At 45.4% G+C, this 4,691-nt stretch overlaps 2 non-coding genes across 2 annotated transcripts; both read left to right on the forward strand.

The window, feature by feature from the left end:
- The first annotated feature begins 636 nt into the window (after positions 1-636).
- Positions 637-743, forward strand: LOC121829198 (U6 spliceosomal RNA). Its single transcript, XR_006071983.1, has one exon. It is a non-coding gene; the product is annotated as a U6 spliceosomal RNA (small nuclear RNA).
- A 1,239-nt stretch (positions 744-1,982) lies between these two features.
- Trnak-cuu (transfer RNA lysine (anticodon CUU)) lies at positions 1,983-2,055 on the forward strand. Its single transcript has one exon. It is a non-coding gene; the product is annotated as a tRNA-Lys (tRNA).
- The last annotated feature ends 2,636 nt before the right edge of the window (positions 2,056-4,691 follow it).

Raw genomic sequence — 4,691 nt, forward strand, 5'->3', positions numbered from 1 at the left:
TGGTCGCATGGAGATATCGTAGAAGAAACACTGGTACATACACAAGTTAGTCTGTATATTAATTTCCTCTGTGAGATGAAAAGGCCTAAATAAGACTGTTAAGTCACAAAGTGGCTCCCAAAATGGTGGTGCTCATGGTAACATTTTAGGGTGACAGGGCAGGTCCCTCCTGGGCTGGATTTGACTAGAAATCAATCAGAAACCTAAAGTGTTTCTTGGAAGCCCTTCATGGCTGGCTGAACATTTCTAACTTCACCCCACCTCTGTCTGGCAGAGCCCCATGCCCTGCCCCCTGGCTGTTCCAGCTTCCGAGTTGCCTCCCCCTGTTATCTACCCACCTAAAACCCAACAAGCTTTTGCAGCTGTTACTGCACTCTCGGAGGCAGCCTGGCAGTTTTGCCCTTAATAATAAACTGCTTTTCTCTCCACAGAGTGGCTTTGTTTGATGTTTCTTGCTGGGCCTGTTTACAGAGACGGTCCTTCAGAAGCAACCGGCATACCTAGGCTTAGATCTTGTTTTCTGATGCCCTTCTTGGATCCTTGGAGAAATGGCTGACTCTAGCCCTAGGGCAGAAAGCATTTAGGCCTGATGCTCCTTATAGTGCCAGAAGTAAGGAAGTGCCTAAAAGTATTAACATGCTCACTTCAGCAGCACATATATGAAAGTTGGAATAGTACAGACAAGATTCGTATGACCTTTGTGCAAGGATGACATGCATATTTATAAGGCAGTCCTTTTTATCTATCTATCTATCTATCTATCTATCTATCTATCTATCTATCTATCTATCTATCTATCTATCCAACTATTTATTTTCGGTTTTTTGAGATAGAGTTTCTTTGTGTAGCTTTGGAGACTGTCCTGTAATTTGCTCTGTAGACCAGGCTAACCTCAAACTCACAGAGATCGCCTACCTTTGCCTCCTGAGTGCTGGGATTAAAGGCGTGTACCACCACTGCCTGGCCAGTCCTTCTTTTTAATTATGTTAAGTAAAATACGCCAGATGCAGGGGGACATTTGTAGCTAGAGTTTTCCTGCCTGGCCCACAGTCAAGACAAATCTCTCTCGCCCGCCAGTCCCACAGCCGCTCGGACCCAACCAAATAAACACACAGAGATTTATATTGCTTACAAACTGTATGGCCATGGCAGGCTTCTTGCTAACTGTTCTTACGTTTTAAACTAACCCATTTCTATTCATTTATAAGTTGCCAAGTGGCTTGTGGCTTACCAGTACCTTACATCTCACTTGTCATGGCAGCAGCTGGCAGTGTCTCTATGACTCAGCCTTCCACTTCCCAGAATTCTCTTCTCTGCTTGTCCTGCCTATACTTCCTGCCTGGCTACTGGCCAATCAGTGTTTTGTTTATTAACCAATCAGAGCAACACATTTAACATACAGAACATCCCACAGCAGACATTATTACATGTTTTTTTCTCATATGCAGATCCTAGATTTTAGTTTTTATACATGTGTATTTATATGTGTAAATGTGTAGGTCATGAAACTAGAAAGGCACTATGAGAGGAAAGGAAGAGATGTTAAAGGAGGTGTGGGGGGGGGATGGGGATAAAATTTCCTCTGAGATTAAAATTTTCAGTTTTTGAGGGAAGCCTCTTACAACACATGATATTGAAGGGGAGGTAAAACAACAGGACGTTGCGGAGGTGAAACATTCCATCCTGCAAGCAAGCTCCTTAAACTCAGGAAGTGAACAACTCAATAGCCACAGGATGTCCCTGATGCTGACCAGGTTTTAGAAGGCTTCCCTCCTCATATGTAAGCACTAAGGCCTGCTGAGAGGTAGATACTCCCAGCTAAGCTGAGCTACCCAGAAGACTCTCGGACCAGCCAAGCCACCTGAAATAGGCAGAGACCATGCAGCTGCTTAGAAGAGGCTCAGACAGCCAGAGCTGTGTGAAAGAGACACTCTAATGTAGTGGGTAGCAGAGCCAGGCGGATCTCTGCGAGTTCAAAGCCAGCCCGGCTAGCTCAGTCGGTAGAGCATGAGACTCTTAATCTCAGGGTTGTGGGTTCGAGCCCCACGTTGGGCGCCAGATATTGGAGAAATTATTTTGGCCACTCCACGTAGTTAAAAGGATATTTATTTAATGGCGTAACTCACAAATTAAGTAATGGGTAGGTCGCAGGGTCTGGGGAAGGTGTAATGCAGTCCAGCGGTGTTCTCCGGAGCTCTGCACAATCTGCACCAGTCAGCGTTCCGGCACCGAGAGAGCGCCCAGAGCGAGCGCTGGCCCATCCAGCTCTCGGGTCCCCAGGCGCCTCCCCTCGCCCCGCCTCGTAGGTGTGACAGTTGCCAGAGTCTCAATGGGGGTTGGAACTTCCAGAACCAAGCTGGAATGGCTACCCACTACACTCTAACCTGTTGAGCTGTCTGCAAGTTGGGCAGCAGGCTCCAAGGTTCCAGCTTTTTTTTTTTTTTTTTTTTACGGTTGCCATTTATTTATTTATTTATTCATTCATTTATTTTTCATTATTTATTTATTCTATTATTAGCTCGATACAGTACAAATTCTTATCCTAATAGTGAAATGTTTCATTGAGGCTTGCCCTGTTATTGAGTAAAACCAAAACTTATTATAAGCCACAGTCATCCTAGGGTCCCCCCTGCTATATACCCTCCCTCGTTCTGTGGGTTGCAGTCTGATTGTTCTTTGCTTTATATCTAGTATCCACTTATGAGTAGGGTTCCAGCTTTTATCAGTTGTCACTCGTGCTGGGGTGGGCTTTTGGTGTTCAGCAGTCTTTGAGTCATTTCTGCTCCTGTAAGTAAGTAGACACATTTGTTCACATCCCCGCGTGAATAGTGTCACAGAACAGATTGGAAAAGAATATATGTGACATGAAAACATAAGTGTGTCTGAGTTGGGGGGGGGATTAGAAAGATAGAAAAGGAACCAGTAGAAAGGGGGATAGGAAGGAGGCAGCAGAGTCAGGGGAGATCAACAAGAACAAAGAATGGAGCTGGGTGGTGGTGGTGGTGGCGGGGGTGGCGGCGGCAGCGGGGGCGGCGGGGGCGGCGGCGGCGGCGGCGGCGGCGGCAGCGCACGCCTTTAATCTCAGCACTTGGGAGGCACTTGGGAGGCCGAGGTAGGTGGATCTCTGAGTTCAAGCCTAGTCTGGTCTATAAGGGTTACATAGTTAAGACCCTGTCTCAAACAGTATGTTCGAAAAGCAATAATTACACATATTACTTGGTGTGCTGATTTTAAAAGCTAATAAAAATAAATAAAATGGGGGGAGGTGCTAGAGAGGTGGATCAGCAGTTAAGAGCAGTTATTGCTCTGGCAAAGGACCCAGGTTTGATTTCCAGCACCCACATGATGTCTCACAACCATCCATAATGCCAGTTCAAGAGCACGTGACAGGCATACACATGGTGCACATATATGCATGCAGGCAAAGCGTTCATATACATCAAATAAATTACTTAAAAACCCCCCAAAATCTGCTAGTCTATTATAGTTTTGAATGTATTAAAAACTCATGCTAATGGGTTCTGTCAAAAGAGCATGAGGGCCAAATGGCCAATTCTGGAGCCACCTGGACAGTACTGGTTGAAACCCCAAGGAAAGAGGACTTATGGGTCAGTATATGTTTATGGCTACCTTCAAAGCTTCAGCCTGAGGATGGAACACCATCGTTGGTACCTGTGTTGTCTACTTCAGAGTAGACATCCACTGATCATCCTTGTTTGCCTCATACACTTACAATAGTGTCTTGGGACTGCCCAAGATCGGATGTCTGCCATCATTTGGTGCTGATATTGAAGTGTGAAATATGCAGTCATGTTGGTCACTGATGCCAGCTCTCTTGACACCTCTGCCTTCTTCCCAAACAAAGCACCCCAGCCTGCCCCCACCACATTCTCAACCCCACTACCACACCATCTTCAAACTATTCCTTGTGCCTCTGCCTCCACCTGTCACATCGCTGCCCACCATAGATTCTACCTTAACCCTCTGCCTCCCACTGATGACCAGTATTCCCTATGACAAAATGACTTCAAACTTAGCTCTTCCATAGTTGCTGAGGGTACCTGGCCCTGAAGCCTTGAAGGACACAGCCAAGTTATATATTGCGTTAAGGAGTCCATTTAGGTCTCTGCCCTTGAGGGAGTGAAAGTGGCTGGAGTGTTGTTTGAGTGCATTGTTCCTTCAAGGGACAATAGATGTGTTTCCTCAAAAGAACTCTCATTTCTTGATTCTTTTCCAGGCTCTGTACTTCTCTCTCTCTCTTTTCTTTTCTGTTTTTTGTTTGTTTGTTTGTTTTTCGAGACAAGATTTCTCTGTGCAGCTTTGGAGCCTGTCCTGGAACTCACTCTATAGACCAGGCTGGCCTCGAAGTCACAAAGATTGCCTGGCTTGGCCTCCCTAGTGCTGGGACTAAAGGTGGGCACCACCACTGCCTGGCTGGCTCTGTACTTCTTCTTCTTCTTTTTTTTTTTTCCCCCGTGCAAGCTGACAGGTCACTTCGGGCTTCTGCAGTTGCTAAGTTTCTTTTGCTTCCCAGGCTTCTCTTAGCTTCAGCTTTTGCCCTGGTAACCTTAGTCTTTTATTATCATAAGAAAAGGGGAAACAAATAAAAGGGGAAATCACTCAATACAAAATGTTGTCATGATTCCAAAGATTATTCTTTTTTTTTTTTTTCCTTTTAGTTTATTTTACAA

This window comes from Peromyscus maniculatus, chromosome 4, assembly GCF_049852395.1.
Source record: "Peromyscus maniculatus bairdii isolate BWxNUB_F1_BW_parent chromosome 4, HU_Pman_BW_mat_3.1, whole genome shotgun sequence".
NCBI lineage: Eukaryota > Metazoa > Chordata > Mammalia > Rodentia > Cricetidae > Peromyscus > Peromyscus maniculatus.